This window comes from Ranitomeya variabilis, chromosome 2, assembly GCF_051348905.1.
Source record: "Ranitomeya variabilis isolate aRanVar5 chromosome 2, aRanVar5.hap1, whole genome shotgun sequence".
NCBI lineage: Eukaryota > Metazoa > Chordata > Amphibia > Anura > Dendrobatidae > Ranitomeya > Ranitomeya variabilis.
The window spans coordinates 255,484,612-255,506,121 of record NC_135233.1 but is presented as its reverse complement, the minus strand read 5'-3'; the positions used below and the strand labels follow the sequence as shown (position 1 = coordinate 255,506,121).

The following is a 21,510-nucleotide window of genomic DNA, read 5'->3' as shown; positions in this document are numbered from 1 at the left end:
TCTCCTCCCTTACTGTAGTACCGTGGGGGCTGCTCCTCACTGTGCTCTCTCCTCCCTTACTGTAGTACTGCCGGGGGCCGGCAGAAGACGCTGCTCTCTGAAGTGTCTCTCGTTTCTTACTGTAGTACTGTCCTGGGCCGGCAGATGCCACTGCCCTCTGTGCCCTCGCTCTTTTCTTACTGTAGTATCATCTGGGGCCGGCAGAGGCCGCTGCCCTCTGTGCGCTCTGCTCTTACTGTAGTACTGCCGGTTGCCGGCAGAGGCCGCTGCTCGCTGTGAAGCGCTCGCTCTCTTCTCGCTGGATGATTGACAGCTCGGTAAAGGGGAGGAGTTTGTAGTGAAGAGAAAAAAAAACAGCAAGAGAGACGGAGGAGAGAGGCGCAGCCGGAGCTGAGACGCCTTGTATCCGTCGCCATCCCGCGCACCGCTCGCCCGCCCTGACCCCGGCATCACTCCGGCACTAAAAGCACACAGCGCTCCACTAGACCAGGTCGGTACTCCCGGGGGGACGGCTCCTGCCCGGACAGAGGCGGGGAGGGAGGACGGGCCCAGGCCGCAGCTTTGTTCAGTCAGGCCCAGCAGCCATCTTCCGCCTCTTACGTTTTCTCCTGTGTTGTGGCGCGGAGGGGAGGCTGCGGCCTTCAACGGGAACCGGAGAGTGGCCGCCGAGGCCTGAGGCCTGCTCCCCAGTGACCGGATCCGGGGCGGCTCTCAGTAATGGGGGAGATACCGCCCCCTCAGTGTAATGCTTTCCCCTGCTGCCTGTAGATGTGCAGCTGTCACCCGGTCCTGCGCTGCCAGGAAGAGTTGTCAGAGGGATTGTGAGCAATTGTTTACGTGCTATTAAGTGTGTGATGTGCAGTCTGCAGGCAGGGACTACGACCCTCAGCATCCTGACAGGCCTGTATATGCAGTGCAATGACCTGCAGGCAGGGACTACCACCCTCAGCATCCTGACAGGCCTGTATATGCAGTGCAATGATCTGCAGGCGGGGACTACTACCCTCAGCATCCTGACAGGCCTGTATATACAGTGCAATGACCTGCAGGCAGGGACTACTACCCTCAGCATCCTGACAGGCCTGTATATACAATGATCCGTGGGCAGGATCTACCACCCTCAGCATCCTGACAGGCCTTGTATATACAGCGCAATGATCTGCAGGCGTGGACTATTACTCTCAGCATCCTCTGTAATTTTGGTGAATGATGTGCAATAATCTGCATTGTAAGACCTCTGTACTGTGACTACCACTCCCATCATTGTGCTAGCTCTGTGTATGCTATAATGCAATCATCTGCAGCCAGGGACTACTACTCTCAGCATCCTCTGTTATTTTGGTTAGTGATATGCAACTATCTGCATCGTAAGACCTCTGTACTGGGACAATCACTCCCATCAATCTGACAGGTCTGTGTATGGTATAGCGCAATGATCTGCAGACATTGGTTACAGGACTGACTGGTGTGCAGACCATTTCATGATCACACTCAGACCGGTCACAATGATGGGAGTAGTGATACCACCACCATTACAGGTTGCAGACACACAATAACACAGACTTGTCGAAACGATGAGCGTGATAGTGTGTAAGGGCTCTGGCTGCAGATCATTGCATTATACCATATACGACCTGTCAGAATGATGGGAGTGATAGTCCCACTACACATGTCTGTATATTGTGCCATGTAATTGGAGCCCTTTTTTTGGAGTAGAACTATCACTCTCATCATCTGATGTCTGTAAATGTTGTAGGCTAATGGCCTCCAGCCTAGACCATTTTATTGGGACTATCACTTTCATCATTCTGCCAGGGCTGTTTGTAGTCTAGTGCAATGTTCGGTATTGAGGCCCTAGGCATCTTGTCAACTCTGTATTGTGCGATCTGCACCTCTGAACGAACTACTACTCCCATCATTCCCTGACTGCTACGTTGCAGGCAGCCATTTATTAGTGCATGTTAACAAGTAAGATGATATCCAAAAAAGAAAAAAGATGAAGCGCACTCACCGGTAGTAAATCCAAGTCTTTATTCCAAGTCTTTATTCGGACATAACTTAATGTGCTGCAGGGAGGGTGGTGAACACTCGGACGACAGCTGTTTCGTGCTTAATGCACTTCAACAGGTCCTATAGGACGATAGTGTTTTTTTTCCTTTTTCATTTTTGGTGCTTTAACAAGTAAGATGCTCTGCTGCCAGTGACATCTACTTTTGGTGGAACTATGACTCCCAGCATGACCTGACAGGTGTACAGATGAAAACACAAACATTGTCAGACTGCAACTCTCATTATGCCCCTTAAAACTGGGGGTTGTAGTACATGTTTATGAGGTTGAAGTGTTGTGTAGTTCTGATCTTGTTGTACCTAAAGCTTCATCGTCTCTAATATCTGCTTGTTGTCAGTGAATGGGAATGTTCCCAACCAAAGGCTAAAATCCCAGTCTGACTTCTCACAGTTGAGGGTTTGTTCCAGTTTCATCCAATCTTCTATGGCCTAAATAAAAGGGCAGTGTAAACCAAGCGTTTGTTACAATGTATCTATACTGGATGCGATTGTGACAAACTCTCAGCTGTGGGACGTATTCTGTCGGGTTTGGTATTCAGCCATGATCCCGTTTACTGACAGCAAGCAGAGATGTTAAAGGGAAACTGTCACCCCCAAAATCGCGGGTGAGGTAAGCCCACCGGCATCAGGGGCTTATCTACAGCATTCTGGAATGCTGTAGATAAGCCCCCGATGTATCCTAAAGGTACCTTCACACGAAGCGACGCTGCAGCGATAGCGACAACGATGCCGATCTCTGCAGCGTCGCTGTTTGATCGCTGGGGAGCTGTCACACAGACCGCTCTCCAGCGACCAACGATGCCGAGGTCCCTGGGTAACCAGGGTAAACATCGGGTTGCTAAGCGCAGGGCCGCGCTTAGTAACCCGATGTTTACCCTGGTTACCAGCGTAAAAGTAAAAAAACCAAACAGTACATGCTCACCTGCGCGTCCCCCAGCGTCTGCTTCCTGACACTGACTGAGCTCCGGCCCTAACAGCACAGCGGTGACGTCACCGCTGTGCTTTCACTTTCACTTTAGGGCCGGCGCTCAGTAAGTGTCAGGAAGCAGACGCTGGGGGACGCGCAGGTGAGCATGTACTGTTTGTTTTTTTTACTTTTACGCTGGTAACCAGGGTAAACATCGGGTTACTAAGCGCGGCCCTGCGCTTGGTAACCCGATGTTTACCCTGGTTACCAGTGTAAAACATCGCTGGTATCGTTGCTTTTGCTTTCAAACACAACGATACACGGCGATCGGACGACCAAATAAAGTTCTGGACTTTATTCAGCGACCAGCGACATCACAGCAGGATCCTGATCGCTGCTGCGTGTCAAACTAAACGATATCGCTAGCGAGGACGCTGCAACGTCACGGATCGCTAGCGATATCGTTACAAAGTCGTTTCGTGTGAAGGTACCTTAAAAGATGTGAAAAAGACGTTAGATTATACTCACCCAGGGGCGGTCCCGCTGCAGTCTGGTCCGGGTCCGGCGCCTCCCATCTTCATCAGATGAAGTCCTCTTCTGGTCTTCACGCTGCAGCTCCAGCACAGGCGTTCTTTGTCTGTCCTGTCGAGGACAGAGCAAAATACTGCAGTGCGCAGGCGCCGGAAAAGGTCAGAGAGGCCCACGCCTGCGCACTGCAGTACTTTGCTCTGCCCTCGACAGGACAGACAAAGTACGCCTGTGCCGGAGCCACAGCGTGAAGACCAGAAGAGGACTTCATCTGATGAAGATGGGAGGCGCCGGACCCGGACCAGCAGCGGGAATGCCCCTGGGTGAGTATAATCTAACGTCTTTTTCTCATCTTTTAGGATACATCGGGGGCTTATCTACAGCATTACAGAATGCTGTAGATAAGCCCCTGATGCCGGTGGGCTTACCTCACCCGCGATTTTGGGGGTGACAGGTTCCCTTTAATAGCTTAAATGTATAAAGGTGATGTCAATGCTTCGATTATATTAAAAGGATATTTTTGTTGCTAGGATATGCCAAAATCGGGGTTCTGACTCAGGGGACATTCTGTTAGTGATGGGTCCACATCTGCCTAAAATGTGCTGTGGTAAGGAGTGGGCAGAGGAGGTTTAAAGGGAACCTGTCACCCCCAAAATCGCCTATAAGCTAAGGCCACCGGCATCAGGGGCTTATCTACAGCATTCTGCAATGCTGTAGATAAGCCCCCGATGTATCCTGAAAGATGAGAAAAAGAGGTTAGATTATACTCACCCAGCCACCCACTCACCAACGCTGTGGACGCAACCGCAAATGTGAAACCAGCCTTAAAGGGAACCTGTCACCCCCAAAATCGACGATGCTTATCTACAGCATTCTGGAATGCTGTAGATAAGCCCCCCCCCCCCCCCCCCCCCGATGTATCCTGAAAGATAAGAAAAAGAGGTTAGATTATACTCACCCAGGAGCGGTCCCGCTGCGGTCCGGTCCCGCTGCGGTCTGGTCCGATGGGCGTCGCGGTCCGGTCTGGCGCCTCCCATCTTCATCAGATGACGTCCTTTTCTTGTAGTCACGCTGCGGCTGCGGCGCAGGCGTCCTTTATCTGCCCTGTTGAGGGCAGAGCAAAGTACTGCAGTGCGCAGGCGCTGAGCCTCTCTGACCTTTCCCGGCGCCTGCGCACTGCAGTACTTTTCAGGGCAGATAAAGGACGCCTGCGCCGGAGCTGTCATCGTAAGAAGATGGGAGGCCCCGGACCGCCCCTGGGTGAGTATAATCTAACCTCTTTTTCTTCAGGGTACATCTTTCAGGGTACATCGGGGGGGCTTATCTACAGCATTACAGAATGCTGTAGATAAGCCCCCAATGCTCGGTGGGCTTAGCTCATCGTCAATTTTGGGGGTGACAGGTTCCCTTTAAGGCTGGTTTCACATTTGCGGTTGTATCCGCAGCGTTTCTGACACATACATCCGCATACATCTTGATCTCCTATCTTTAACTTTGTAGGCGCAGGCACATGTGTTTGCCCGCGTTTGCTTACGCATGCGTTTTTTCGCTGGGCTCAGCTAACGCACCATGTTGGAATTTTTGAGGTGGCAAATCTCCATCAAATATGCGCAGGCATGCGCATGCGGATGAGTGCGTTAAAAAAATGCATTACTGTCTATGGGAACGCATGCGTACGCATGTATTTGCGCTTCCGTACTTCGGACTGCGCATGTCCAGGAACTGATCTAGACACGCCTATTGAGACACGCCCTCCTGGAAATATCAAATGCATGCTCATAAAAAGCGCAAGCGCATGTAAAAATGCATGCAATTCTGTGGGGTTTTTTGCCGTCATGCGTAAGCTAATGCGGATAAAAACCGCTGCATTATCATGCGTTATTGCATGCGGTTGTGGACGATATTATGCGGACACAATCACAAATGTGAAATCAGCCTCAGCCCGCTGCGTCTTCCAGTCCCTTAAATGCTGCTGTCCGGCTCTGATATTGGCACCATTGTCATTGTGGGTGCCAGTGGGTTGCAGGTTTGGCTTACTGGCTCCACGGCCCTGGTTGCTGTAGCATCTGGCGGCCTGCATAAGGCCCTAATGGCTGCCGTGTTGGCTGGCACTGCTGTTCCTCGCCGGGGGCTGGACCTCAAGGAACATCATCACTTTAGCTATATACTGGTGCACATCACAAGATCAGAGGAGCGCAGGCTCTAGTCCTAAAAAAACATATTACCCATTGTTTCCTTTATTAAAAGTCCGATCCATCAAAATATAAAATCATTTAACCCGCGCTGTCAATATCTCAAAGCAGAAAAAAATGGAAGCACCAGAAATGCCAGATTTTAGTCAAAAGGCCTTTGCAAATACCAAAAAAGAACATGCGTTGAAAGGTGATCAAAGTGTCGTGTACCCCAAAACATCAGCTTGGCACCAAAAAAGCAAGACCATTGACAGAGCAGCCCCCAATTCTGTCATCAAGTTGCTGTATTCTATGGTCGTCTCTCTTCTGTCCTGACAGTTTGCTGCAATGTATCAGCTCTGGGAAAAATGTATGATTTTTTTTTTTCATTCACGGACAGCAAGCAAATTATTTGTAAAATATCCCAATTTGTTGCGACCACTACACTGTGTTCCAAGTTATTATGCAAATTGGATTTGTGTCAAAACGATTTAATTGTTTTGTTTTTCAAATAAACTCATGGATGGCATTGTCTCAGGGCTCAATGGATCACTGAAATTAATCTAACTATCCCGTCGAGGTGGGGTGGGCCCGTATGACCACCGACAGGATAGTACGTCCAGCGCGATCGGCGGCGCTCACGGGGGGAGCGCGGCCGGGTGTCAGCTGACTTATCGCAGCTGACATCCGGCACTATGTGCCAGGAGCGGTCACGGACCGCCCCCGGCACATTAACCCCCGGCACACCGCGATCAAACATGATCGCGGTGTGCCGGCGGTACAGGGAAGCATCGCGCAGGGAGGGGGCTCCCTGCATGCTTCCCTGAGACCCCCGGAGCAAGGCGATGTGATCGCGTTGCTGCGAGGGTCTCTTACCACCTCCTCGCTGCAGATGCCTGGAGCCAAGATGGCCGCGGCATCCGGGTCCTGCAGGGAGGGAGGTGGCTTACCAAGTGCCTGCTCAGAGCAGGCGCTTGGTAAGCCTGCAGTGCTGTAAGTTAGATTGCCGATCTGACAGAGTGCTGTGCAAACTAAAACAATAAAAGTACACATATTTAGTATCGCCGCGTCCGTAACGACCCCACCTATAAAACTATATCACTAGTTAACCCCTTCAGTGAACACCGTAGGCAAAAAAAGAGGCAAAAAAACCAACGCTTTATTATCATACCGCCGAACAAAAAGTGGAATAACACGCGATCAAAAGGCAGATCTAAATAACCATGGTGCTGCTGAAAACGTCATCTTGTCCCGCAAAAAACGAGCCGCTATACAGCGTCATCAAAGGAAAAAAATAAAAAACTTATAGTCCTCAGAATAAAGCGATGCCAAAATAATTATTTATTCTATAAATGTTTTTATCGTATAAAAGCGCCAAAGTATAAAAAAATGATATAAATGAGGTAAACGTGGAACGGTATAAACGCCTCCCCCAAAAGAAATTAATGAATGGCTGGTTTTTGTCATTCTGCCTCACAAAAATCGGATTAAAAAGCGATCACAAACTGCCACGTGTCCGAAAATGTTACCAATAAAAACGTCAACTCGTCCCGCAAAAATCAAGACCTCACATGACTCTGTGGACCAAAATATGGAAAAATTATAGGTCTCAAAATGTAGAGACGCAAAAACTTTTTTGCTATAAAAAGCGTCTTTTAGTGTGTGACGGCTGCCAATCATAAAAATCCGCTATAAAAAATGCTATAAAAGTAAATCAAACCCCTCTTCATCACCCCCTTAGTTAGGGAAAAATAATAAAATTAAAAAAAGTATTTATTTCCATTTTCCGGTTGGGGCTAAAGTTAGGGTTAGGGTTGGGGCTAAAGTTAGGGTAAAGGTACCGTCACACTAAGTGACGCTGCAGCGATACAGACAACGATGCCGATCGCTGCAGCGTCGCTGTTTGGTCGCCGGAGAGCTGTCACACAGACCGCTCTCCAGCGACCAACGATGCCGAGGTCCCTGGGTAACCAGGGTAAACATCGGGTTGCTAAGCGCAGGGCCGCGCTTAGTAACCCGATGTTTACCCTGGTTACCAGTGTAAAATGTAAAAAAACAAACACTACATACTCACCTTCGCGTCCCCCGGCGTCCGCTTCCTGCACTGACTGAGTGCCGGCCCTAACAGCAGAGCGGTGACGTCACCGCTGTGCTGTGCTTTCACTTTACGGCCGGTGCTCAGTCAGTGCAGGAAGCGGACGCCGGGGGATGCGAAGGTGAGTATGTAGTGTTTGTTTTTTTTACATTTTACACTGGTATCCAGGGTAAACATCGGGTTACTAAGCGCGGCCCTGCGCTTAGTAACCCGATATTTACCCTGGTTACCATTGTAAAACATCGCTGGTATCGTTGCTTTTGCTGTCAAACACAACGATACACGGCGATCTGACGACCAAATAAAGTTCTGAACTTTAATCAACGACCAGCGATATCACAGCAGGATCCTGATCGCTGCTCCGTGTCAAACACAACGATATCGCTATCCAGGACGCTGCAACGTCACGGATCGCTAGCGATATCGTTTAGTGTGACGGTACCTTTAGAGTTTGGATTACATTTACGGTTGGGATTAGGGTTGGGATTAGAGTTAAGGGTGTGTCAGGGTTAGGGGTGTGGTTAGGGTTACGTTGGGATTAGGGTTAGGGGTGTGTTTGGATTAGGGTTTCAGTTAGAATTGGGGAGTTTCCACTGTTTAGGCACATCAGGGGCTCTCCAAACGCAACATGGCGTCCGATCTCAATTCCAGCCAATTCTGCATTGAAAAAGTAAAACAGTGCTCCTTCCCTTCCGAGCTTTCCCGTGCGCCCAAACAGGGGTTTACCCCAACATATGGGGCATCAGCGTACTTGGGACAAATTGGACAACTACTTTTGGGGTCCAAGTTCTCTTGTTACCCTTGGGAAAATACAAAACTGGGGGATAAAAAATGTTTGTGGAAAAAAAAAAAATTTTTTTTATTTTCACGGCTCTGCGTTATAAACTGTAGTGAAACACTTGGGGGTTCAAAGTTCTCACAACACATCTAGATAAGTTCCTTGGGAGGTCTAGTTTCCAATATGGGGTCACTTGTGGGGGGTTTCTACTGTTTGGGTACATCAGGGGGCTCTGCAAATGCATCGTGATGCCTGCAGACCAATCCATCTAAGTCTGCATTCCAAATGGCGCTCCTTCCCTTCCGAGCTCTGCCATGCGCCCAAACAGTGGTTCCCTCCCACATATGGGGTATCAGCATACTCAGGACAAATTGGACAACAACTTTTGAACCCTTGTGAAAATACAAATCTGGGGGCTAAAAAATCATTTTTGTGAAAAATAAATAAAAAATGAATTTTTATTTTCACGGCTCTGCGTTATAAACTGTAGTGAAACACTTGGGGGATCAAAGCTCTCAAAACACATCTAGATAAGTTCCTTAGGGGGTCTACTTTCCAAAATGGTGTAACTTGTGGGGGGGTTTAATGTTTAGGCACATCAGGGGCTCTCCAAACGCGACATGGCGTCCCATCTTAATTCCAGTCAATTTTGCATTGAAAAGTCAAATGGCGCTCCTTCCCTTCCGAGCTCTGCCATGCGCCCAAACATTCGTTTACCCCCACATATGGGGTATCGGCGTACTCAGGACAAATTGCACAACAACTTTTGTGGTCTAATTTCTTCTCTTACCCTTGGGAAAATCAAAAAGTTGGGGGCGAAAAGATAATTTTTGTGAAAAAATATGATTTTTTTATTTTTACGGCTCTGCATTATAAACTTCTGTGAAGCACTTGTTGGGTCAAAGTGCTCACCACACATCTAGATAAGTTCCTTAGGGGGTCTACTTTCCAAAATGGTGTCACTTGTGGTGGGTTTCAATGTTTAGGCACATCAGGGGCTCTCCAAACGCAACATGGCGTCCCATCTCAATTCCAGTCAATTTTGCATTGAAAAGTAAAATTCAACAACTTTTGGGGTCCATTTTCTCCTGTTACCGTTGGTAAAATAAAACAAATTGGAGCTGAAATAAATTTTGTGTATAAAAAAAATAAATAAAAAAAAATTAAATGTTCATTTTTATTTAAACATTCCAAAAATTCCTGTGAAACACCTGAAGGGTTAATAAACTTCTTGAATGTGGTTTTGAGCACCTTGAGGGGTGCAGTTTTTAGAATGGTGTCACACTTGGGTATTTTCTATCATATATACCCCTCAAAATGACTTCAAATGAGATGTGGTCCCTAAAAAAAAAAAAAAAAAAAATGGTGTTGTAAAAATGAGAAATTGCTGGTCAACTTTTAACCCTTATAACTCCCTAACAAAAAAAAAATTTTGTTTCCTAAATTGTGCTGATGTAAAGTAGACACGTGGGAAATGTTACCTATTAAGTATTTTGTGTGACATATCTCTGTGATTTAAGGGCATAAAAATTCAAAGTTGGAAAATTGCGAAACTTTCAAAATTTTCACCAAATTTCCGTTTTTTTCACAAATAAACGCAAGTTATATAGAAATTTTTTTACCACTATCATGAAGTACAATATGTCACAAGAAAACAGTGTCAGAATCGCCAAGATCCGTTGAAGCGTTCCAGAGTCATAACCTCATAAAGGGACAGTGGTCAGAATTGTAAAAATTGGCCCGGTCATTAAAGGGAACCGGTCACCCCGTTTTTTGAAGATGAGCTAAAAATAGCGTTAAATAGGGGCAGAGCTGGGCGTTACATTAGTGTCTTTGTGTGCCTTTATTATTATTATTATTATTATTATTATTTATTATTATAGCGCCATTTATTCCATGGCGCTTTACATGTGAGGAGGGGTATACATAATAAAAACAAGTACAATAATCTTGACCGATACAAGTCACAACTGGAACAGGAGGAGAGAGGACCCTGCCCGCGAGGGCTCACAATCTACAAGGGATTATTACCCACCTATGCTGCCGAAATACCTTTGTAAAGTCGCCGTTTTCTGCTGTCACTCACGCTGGTCTGGTCCTATGGGCGTGGTGACAGCGCTGTTTCTCCCCCAGAATCCTGCAGAAAACGGCGACTTTACAAAGGTATTTCGGCAGCATAGGTGGGTAATAAAGGCACACAAAGACACTAATGTAACGCCCAGCTCTGCCCCTATTTAACGCTATTTTTAGCTGATCTTCAAAAAACGGGGTGACAGGTTCCCTTTAACGTGCAAACCACCCTTGGGGGTAAAGGGGTTAAACACATGTGATAATTAGTTTTCCAGGTGATTCTAATGAAAGGAAAACTACTTAAAAATGATGTTCCACATTATTAAGCAGGCCACAGTTTTCAAGTAACATGGGAAAGAAAAAGGATCTCTCTGCTGCCGAAAATCATAAAATAGTGCAATGCCTTGGTCAAGGGATGAAAACATTAAATATTTCTTGAAAATTTAAGCGTGATCATCTTACTGTTAAGAGATTTGTGGCTGAATCTGAGCACAGTCGTGTTCGTGCTGATAAAGGCATAATGAGGAAGGTTTCTGACAGGCAAGTTCATCGGATAAAGAGAGCAGCTGCTAAAAAGCCATTACAAACCAGCAAACAGATATTTGAAGACGCTGATGCCTCTGGAGTCCCTCAAACCTCAAGGTGTGGGATCCTTCAAAGGCTTGCTTTGGTTCATAAACTTACTATTCGGCCACCCCTAAACAGTGTTCACAAGCAGAAACTGTTGCAGTGGGCCCAGACATACATGAAGACTAATTTCCAAACAGTTTTGTTTACTGATAAGTGTCGAGCAACCCTGGATGGTCCAGATGGATGGAGTAGTGGATGAATGGTGGATGGCCACCATGCCCCAACAAGGCTGCAATGTCAGCAAGGATGTGGAGGAGTCATGTTTTGGGACGGAATCAAGGGGAAACAGCTGGTAGGGCCCTTTAAAGTTCCTGAAAATGATCTCTGCAAAGTATATAGAGTTTCTAACAACTTTCTTCCATGGTATAAAAAGCAGAAACATGCCTTCAGGAGCAAAATCGTCTTCATGCATGGCAATGCACCATCTCATGCTGCAAAGAATACCTCTGAGTCATTGGCTGCTAAGGGCATAAAAGGAGATACTCATGGTGTGGCCACCATCTTCCCCTGTCCTCAACCCTGTAGAGAACCTTTGGAGGAGTATCATCAAGCAAAAGATCTATGAGGGTGGGAAGCAGTTCACATCAAAGCAGCAGCTCTGGGAGGCTATTCTGACTTCATGCAAAGAAATACAAGCAGAAACTCTCCAAAAACTCACAAGTTCAATGGATGCAAGAATTGTGAAGGTGATATCAAAGAAAGGTTCCTATGTTAACATGTAACTTGGCCTGTTAGGATGTTTTGGAGTTAAATAGCTTTTTTGTTCAGTGAATGTGACCTCTTAATGCTGCAAATTCCACAAATGAGCATTTTCAGTTCTTTAAAACATATCAAATGTCTAGAAATTCTACTGTGCCTAATAATTTGGAACAGTGCATTTTTAGGTTTTATTCATTTTGGAGATTATACTGTTATCATTGGGAGGTTTCTTCAATAAAATTCGATGTATACTCTAAAGGATGATGAATTTTTTTTTAGACTGACTGTCATTTGGACCGACCATTTAGGAAAATCCGAGAAAAATATCATTTGCATAATTTGGAACATGGTGTAGTGCTCCTCTTTGCTTCCCTAGGTTCTGCTTGGGCACTTCTGCGGCTGCACAACACTTGCTCCTGAGCGCTGCCTGCTCTTGGTGGGAGGCGCTGTTCTCCTCTGTATATAATGTACCCTGGATTTATGCAGATGATCTGTGAGTCTGTGCTGCTGTGTGGAAATTATGAGGATTATCTGAAATACCCCACCCCGGCACTGCTGCCCATCTGTGATCGTGTGCACCTGATGAAGTGTCTGCTCTGAGGGCAGGAGTCCTGTGTATTCATGCCCCCCCTCCACTGAGTACTGCGCATAGCGACAGGAGGCATGCAATAGGCTTCTTAAGGCCATGTTCACACTTTGCGGCGTGCTCTGCAGGTTTATCCCGCAGCGGAATTGATAAAATCTGCAGGGCAAAACCGCTGCGGTTATCCCTGCAGATTTATCGCGGTTTGTTCCGTGGTTTCCGCTGCGGGATTACTCCTGTACTATTGATGCTGCATATGCAGCAATATGCAGCATCAATAGTAATGATAAAAATAATAAAAATTGGTTATACTCACCCTCTGATGTCCGGATCTCCTGGGCGCTGCACCCGGCGCTCCGGTTCCAAAGATGCTGTACCGAGAAGGACCTTCGTGACGTCACGGTCATGTGACTGCGGCGTCATCACGGTCATGTGACCGTGACGTCACCACAGGTCCTGCTCGCACAGCAAACCGAAGACCGGCCGGCCGCGTGCCGCGCTGAGAGGTGAGTATAACATGATTTTTTATTTTTATTCTTTTTTTTTACCCCAAATATGGTTCCCAGGGCCTGGAGGAGAGTCTCCTCTCCTCCACCCCGGGTACCACCCGCACATTAACCGCTTACTTCCCGCAACGTGGGCACAGCCCCATGCGGGAAGTAAGCGGTTCAATGCATTCCTATGGGTGCAGAATCGCAGCGATTCTGCACACAGAAGTGACATGCTGCGGGTTTTAAACCGCTGCGTTTCTGCGCGGTTTTTCCCGCAGCATGTGCACAGCGGTTTGCGGTTTCCATAGGGTTTACATGTTAATGTAAACGCTATGGAAACTGCTGCGGACCCGCAGCATCAAAATCGCCGCGGATCCGCAGTAAAAACTGCAAAGTGTGAACATGGCCTAAAGGGCTTGTCCTGGATTGTGATATTGATGACCAATCCTAAGTGTTCTTGTGTATTGGAGGTAATTTAAGCAAACATTGGACCAGCTGCTATCTATGGTGCAAGGGCATCTTTAGAACAGGGCTGTGTAAAATAGTGGCAACCAGGGCTCTGGAGTCGGTAAGCCAAACCACCGACTCCACAATTCCATCACTACTGACATGTGCAGCACAGATTCATCTCATCTACGACTGCACAGCACTGGTCACTACTGAGCCTATACATAAAGTGCAGCACAGATTCATCTCATCTACGACTGCACAGCACTGGTCACTACTGTGCCTATACATAAAGTGCAGCACAGATTCATCTCATCTAAAAGCCCAGATCCTTAGATCAGGAACAGAACAGACATTTATAGGACATTTCAGAACTTTCCCAAATTATGAAATATTTACAGCACATCCCGCATTATACTACTGTACCCAATGTATTATATATTTTAGGAGTCCTGGTTCATTTTATACTAAATCCAAATCCACAAAAAAGGACTCTGACTCCACAGCCCTGCTAGTGACTAGAAACCATCATCTGTGCTACACTGGTATTTCCAGCCCCAACTGTTTCTGGAAATCATTTATGGGGGAACTTGGAAAGACCCATTCCCGGTCATTGCTGCAGGGCTGTGTAGATCCTGACGAGATGTACGGTGCGGGTACAGCGGCTCTGGTGACTACTGATATCTGCGCATCCTGGGGCCTGGGTTTATTTTTGTTGCCTCGTACGGCTGGGAGCAGCAGTGATTTCTCAGCGGTTGGATTGAAGAGGACGACTGAGACCAATCCTGTGGACCTGGAGGTTTTGGTGCTGTGCTGACGCCTTGTTAATTGCCCCCAAAGTGATTAGTCTCTATTTTTTTCGAGAAATAAACAAAATTCCTCCGAGGCTGCTGGGTGCTTGGCTCCGCTCAGGTGCACAATGATGGAGGCTCCTGCGCGCACTCAAGGTGAACGTTTTCTCAGAGTAACCCCTTCTTTTCATATTTTTATCAAGGGGTCACAATGATTTTTTTCCCCATACTTTTACAGGGTTTTTTAAAATGTTTTTGTAATTCTGTAAATAAAAAACCTTGTGTGTTCAGTTATCTAGGGACTTGAACATGAGTTCTCTTCACCCGCAGTCCCTGTATTCCATCATCCTCACACGGGTAGTTACAAAATTTAAGGCAAATGCATTTCTGACTCTTCCCAAATGTATTTCTATTACTCGGTATCAAAGAAATACGTTTCCCGGTCCCTGCCATGCAGTGGTGCTGGGAGAGCAGTCATGGGTAGAGATGGGCGAATCCGAATGTGTTCAGTGTTTGTGTCGGACGGCCACTGCTCGGGCCTGAACGCCGAGCACTGACTTTCTGCTGCAGTCTGGAGCAGTGTTTGGGGTAAGTCCATGCTGACACACACACTGGCACATTTCTTGACTAGGAGGGCTGCATGGTGACCACTGTGGGGGCAGTAATGGCGGCTGTATTGGTTGTCACCCAGCAGTCTGTGGACTTTGTAAGCCATCGGTCATCTTTTCCTTGTATATTAGTAGTTGCAGTGGGCAGCGGATACATCAGTGTCTCCTCTATAGGACCTGTGGCAATATTCGGCACTGGTGAAGTTCAGAGGGGGAGACCCTGGGCTGAACACTATTGGTTATACCTGCTCTGTATTGGGGCCTCTTTGCTCAACGTCGGATGCTGCTTTTTTGCACTTTTTTGTTTGGGAGCATTTCCAGCAACCTGCCCTCGTATAGCATCACTAGCACTAGTTTCATAAAGTCCCTTAATCCAGCATGAGTGGGAACCAATGTGTCAGATTAGTGATGAGGCCAATCTCACGGAGCATGTAACATGTTGGGCAGTCGGTGGAGATGAGGCCACAGACGGTGACTGGGCGCCCGCAGCAGATAGTACCCAGCAGCATTCGCCCTTCCCCTGGGGATGCTCAGGCGCCTTGTTCCTTCTGCTAATTAGATTTTTTTTCTCACTCTGTTTTCACTTACTGACATAGATGTCGGCCTCAGACGCTGCGCCTGGTGCTGCCGTGCGTTCCAGGTGGCGTCTTCTAAGGTTATTTTTATTTCTTCATTGCATTAATTAACCTTCCGCACTGAAGGGGGCGTGGACCGACATCCTCAGCTTCTGGGGACAGTAGATTTGGTAATTCCCCTGGTGACCTTGTAAGATGTCTTTTGATTCTGGCTCCTCCATGAGGGGTCCTAGTCTGTGCCATGTACGTGATGATTTTTTTTTTGTGGGAGGGGGATAATTTGCACTGAAAAATTGGCAGTTTAACCCCTGGTGTTCTCTGAACGGTCATGTGACACGGGTTGGTGGAGGGGGATGTTTGATGCAATCCATCTTTTTTGCACAGAGGCGCTGCCTAGCAACAGCATGGAAGCCGAATATATAAGTGATTGGGGGAGAATAGTTCTGCAACCATATGATCCATAGTCTCAGACATTGAACCTGCTGCTATATAGGAGTGTCACTTTGTTGCCCAGGCTGTATCAATGGTATCAATCTGGAGTGGATACATTGTAACAAGCCCTCAGCTGTGTAAAGTATTAGGTCTGTGCAGATTATCAGGTGCTGGATGTAAACGAGGATCTTATTATCCACTGACAGCAAGCAGAAGCGTACAATTTCCCCCAGTTTCTCAGATTGGTTCTCATGGATGACTACTTTTATGCTTTCATGCGCTTTCTCCTCTAAGTCTCTCTCGCCATAAATAGTCGTTTGGTCCAACAATCCCAGACTTGCCGCCATGTCTTTGGTTTGCCTGGGATCAGTGGCTCTTTAAAACATGCAGTAATTCCTTGTGTTCTCTAGGTTGTCAGATTTCACTATATCTTGCCAGGCTGTTGGCTTCTGGACTTTTGGAAGTGAATTTAAGGTCCTTGGTGAGCAATTAAAACGGGGGATGAAACTTTTTCCTTCTCCTTCAGCTCATCTGTGGCCAGTTGTGTAGAAATGTGTGTGCTGTCGCTTTAAGAGTAGCAGCTTTCTTCAGTCCTGAGTCTTCCCATACCTGCATGATCTCAGCCTTGCCGCTTCCTCGGCGTGTATTGCGGCTGTGCTGGACAGAGCCGTTGCTTGGATACAGTTTGTACTTGGAGCAAGAATCCTACAGAAAATCTGTTTATGGCATCGTTCAGATTCTGTCGCTACGTCTCTCAGGAAGTATGGCATATTACGCAGGAGGAAGAGCGTGAAAGCTTCCACAGGGATCCCCCGCTGCCACCTACACGCAGCAAACTAGTGAAATTAGGCCTTGTCGTTGGGGGGGGTTGTTTAAGGAAGAGGTTAGGACATGGTAACACTTAAAATGTACTACCTGTGGCTTTGCATGATAGGAGTTGTAGTTCTGAAAGTGCTGGGTAGTCTTATGTTGGATATTGCCTACAGTGGCTTGCAAAAGTATCCTTGGCATGTTTTTTTTTTTTTTTTTTAAGGGTTTGCATCAGTTCATGTAAAGAACATGCCTACAACTGTGAACATTCATTTGGTTTTCTTTTCATTGTGAAGCTAACAACAAATAGGACAAAATAACTGAAAACTTCATTGCATAACTATTCACCTCCCGTAAATTCAGTACTTTATAGCGCCTCGTTTTGCAGCAATTACAGCTGCAAGTCACGTTGGATAAGTCTCTATGAGCTTTCCACATCCAAGTAAGTCTAGTTTCACACTAGCGTTTTGCTGAGCTGCGGACTTCCTTTGTGAGGCCCCGCCCACAGCCGCTCATCCCCTGCTCAGCTCCGCCCACTTCCGCATGCGGCCTGCGTACCTATCTTTAACATTATAACAAAAAGTGAGAGCAGCACAGAAAAAACAAATTTTGGGTGCAAAGCCCCTCAGGCATGTACCAAACCTTTATAATGAGAGTCCAAAAAGTCAGAGGCAGCACACCATTGCAAATGAGTTAAAAAAAGTGTTCAAGTTTAATAGCCCATCATGGCGACCTTTCAGCTCATGGAGAGCCTTTCTCAAGCCTTGTGCGGGGGGCTTCGGCCTTCTTGGCTGATTCCTCATCCGACTCAGTATGACTGACGGCAAAATCTACAGCCTTCTCTAACGCAGCCCGTAGAGCTCTCTGGCTTAAGTGCTGGCCTGGAGACATTTACAAACAAAATCTAAATTATGTTCTATTCCCTGTGAGAATAGTTTTCTCTTTGGTTCAACATTAGACGACATTTTGGAAAAAGCCGGGGACAAGAAAAAGGGATTCTCTAACCTGTCCATTCCCACATACAAGAAGTCCTTCCGGAGTAAAAAAAATGTTTCTGTAGAAGGACACCGAGAGAGCAAAATAGGTGGGAAGAGGGGAATAAAGAAAGTTTGGGGATTCCTCTCCAAGATACAAAGCCCTCCCAGTGATGGTCTTTCCCAGGTGGGGGGGCAGATTATCCCTCTTCCTTCCAGCCTGGGAAAAGATTTCCAGCAGTCCCTGGATACTAAGCCTAATCAAGTCAGGCCTAAGGATAGACTTCTCTCAATTCCAGTCCCGAACTTCATGGTAACTCCTCTACGGTCCTATCCAGAGGAACATGAAGTGTTGGATCCAGTGGGCAAAGCTGTCCTGTAGGAGGGCCCCCCTCGGGAAAGGACGGAAGGATTCTACTCACCATTGTTTATGGTGAACAAACCAGATGGATCCTTCTTTACAATAATAAGCTTGAAAAAACTATACAAGTATATAAGGACTCAGACTTTTCAAGATGGAGCTAATAAAATCAGCCATGAAAATATTGTTTCCCGATTGCTTTATTACAGTTCCTGGACCTTAGGGATGCGTATTATCACATCCACATACACACAGACTCTCAGAAGTTTCTCAAAGTAGCGGTCTCCATAGGCGGAGAAATGAAAAATTTTTTTTTTCAATATAAGGTCCCTCATCTTTGGCTTGAATGTAGCCCCCCTCGAGTGTCCACCAAGCTGGTGGCGGAAGCAATGGCGCACCCGAGGGAACAGGACATCTTGATTTGTCCTTTATTTTGACGACTTCCTAGTGATAGGCAACTCGTTCCAACATTGCAAAGCGCAATTCGATAGAGTAATGACCTCTTTAGTAAGCCTAGGTTGGGTCTTAAATAAAAGAAAAAATCAAAGATTGAACCAAAGAGGGTACAGGAGTTCCCGGGGCTTACACTAGACTCCCAGAAGCAAGAGTGTCACCTTCCGCAGGGCAAACAGGAAAAGATTGTGGTCAGGTGTCGAGGGCATCACAATACCCATCCACGACCTTGAGACACGCTATGTCCTTGCTAGGTTCCCTAACCTCCTATTTGCCAGTGGTTCAGTGGGCCCAAATACACACCAGGGAGCTTCAGTGGGACATCTTAACCCCTTTCTGACATCCGACGTACTATCCTGTCGAGGTGGTCTGGGCCCGTATGACCACCGACGGGATAGTACGTCATCACCGATTAGCTGCGCTCACGGGGGGAGCGCGGCCGGGTGTCAGCTATGTGCCAGGAGCGGTCATGGACCGCTCCTGGCACATTATCCCCCAGAACACTGCGATCAAAAACATGATTGCAGCGTTCCGGCGGCGAAGGGAAGCATCGTGCAGGGAATGGGCTCCCTGCGTGCTTCCCTGAGACCCTCGGAACAACGCGATGTGATCGTGTTGTTCTGAGCGTCTCCTCCCTGCAGGCCCCGGATCCAAAATGGCCACGGGGCTCCTTCCAGGTCCTGCAGGGAGGTGGCTTGCAAGCGCCTACTCAGAGAAGGCGTCGGCAAGCCTGCAGCACTGCATGTCAGATCGCTGATCTGACACAGTGCTTTGCAAAGTGTCACATCAGCGATCTGACATTATAGCATCATGTCCCACACTGGGACAAAGTAAAAAAAATAAATTCCTAAATAAATAATAAATATGTGTAAAATAATAATAATATTTATATATATATACACATACTAAATGGTGGCCCGATTCTAACGCATCGGGTATTCTAGAATATGCATGTCCACGTAGTATATTGCCCAGTTACGTAGTATACAGCACAGAGCCACGTAGTATACAGCACAGAGCCACGTAGTATACAGCACAGAGCCACGTAGTATACAGCAGACAAATACGATGTGGCCTGTGCTATATACTATGTGGCTACAGGTCACGCAATGTGGATACAGGCCACGCAATATATAACACAGCCCAAACAGTATATAACCCAGCCCACGTACTATATAACACAGCCCATGCAGTATATAGCAGTCACGCAGTATATAACACAGGTGACGTATAAAACACAGGCCACGCAGTATATAACACCGGCCACGTAATATATAGCACAGCCCACGCAGTATATAACACTGGCCAGGTAGTATATAGCAGCCACGCGGTATATTACACAGCCCACGCAGTATATAACACTGGCCACGTAATATATAACACAGCCCACACAGTATATAACACTGGCCACGTAATATATAGCGCAGCACACGCAGTATATAACACTGGCCAGGTAGTATATAGCAGCCACGCGGTATATTACACAGCCCACGCAGTATATAGCAGTGTGGGCACCATATCCCTGTTAAAAAAAAAAAAATTAAAATAAAAAATAGTTATATACTCACCTGCCGGGATCCAATCCAGCGAAGCTGTGGCGCAGGCGATGAGCACGCGGCTGCCGCCATCTTCCGTTCCCAGGATGCATTGCGAAATTACCCAGAAGACTTAGCGGTCTCTGTAATTTCGCAATGCATCTCTGGGAACGGAAGATGGCGGAGGCCGCCAGCGGCTCGGCGGACTACGGAGGGTGAGTATAGCAGTTTTTTTTTATTATTATTATTTTTAAGCTGTGACTGGAGGGGAGCATGCGGGCGCCAGACACTGACTGCAGGGGAGTAGAGAGGGACTAATTGGACTGTGCCCGTTGCTGATTGGTCACGGAAGCCATGACAGGCAGCTGGCGAGACCAATTAGCGACGCGGGATTTCCGTGACGGAAGTTGCAGACAGAAAGACGGAAGGACCCCTTAGACAAATATATATATCTCTCTATATATATATATATATATATCTCTATATATATCTGAAGAGCCCGGAGTTGCCTGGGCATAGTAAATATCTGTGGTTTAGTTATAGCACCTCACTTCTCTTATTTTCCCATCACTCCTCTCATTTTCCCCCTTACACCTCTCATTTTCCCCCTTACACCTCTCATTTTCCCCCTCACTCCTCTCATTCTCCCCTAACACTTGTCATTTTGACCTCACATTTGTCATTTTCCGATCACTCCACTATTTTCCCTCACTCCTCTCAATTTGCACTCACACCCCTCATTTTCACCTCACACCTCTCATTTTCCCCTCAGTATATACATATTTGTCATCTCCCTTATATATAGTATACACCTGTATGTCATCCCCTTTATATAGTATATACCAGTGTGTCATCTCCTGTATATAGTATATACCTGTATGTCATCTCCCCTGTATATAGTATATATGTGTGTGTCATCTCCTCCTGTAATAATAATATAATAATCTTTATTTTTATATAGCGCTAACATATTCCGCAGCGCTTTACAGGTTGCACACACATTATCGTCACTGTCCCCGTTGGGGCTCACAATCTAAATTCCCTATCAGTATGTCTTTGGAATGTGGGAGGAAACCGGAGTACCCGGAGGAAACCCACGCAAACACGGAGAGAACATACAAACTCTTTGCAGATGTTGTCCTTAGTGGGGCTTGAACCCAGGACTCCAGCGCTGCAAGGCTGCTGTGCTAACCACTGTGCCACCGTGCTGCCCGTATATAGTATATACCTGTATGTCATCTCCTGTATATAGTATATACCTGTCATCTCCTCCTGTATATAGTATATATCTGTATGTCATCTCCTCCTGTATTAGACCGCGTTCACACGTTATTTGGTCAGTATTTTTACCTCAGTATTTGTAAGCTAAATTGGCAGCCTGATAAATCCCCAGCCAACAGGAAGCCCTCCCCCGTGGCAGTATATATTAGCTCACAAATACACATAATAGACAGGTCATATGACTGACAGCTGCCTTATTTCCTATATGGTACAGTTGTTGCTCT

General features: G+C 46.8%; 1 protein-coding gene across 9 annotated transcripts in view; it reads left to right on the top strand.

Moving 5' to 3' along the window:
• The first annotated feature begins 327 nt into the window (after positions 1-327).
• PRRC2B (proline rich coiled-coil 2B) overlaps positions 328-21,510 on the top strand; it is a 79,300-nt gene continuing 58,117 nt past the window's right edge. For 6 of the 9 annotated variants that reach the window (XM_077284682.1, XM_077284687.1, XM_077284681.1 and 3 more), the window contains exon 1: positions 355-490. The gene's annotated coding sequence lies outside the window, so the exon portion shown is untranslated. Of the gene's footprint in view, positions 495-21,510 lie in introns of all 9 variants that reach the window. The other 3 variants (XM_077284683.1, XM_077284688.1, XM_077284685.1) reach the window with 3 other exon arrangements.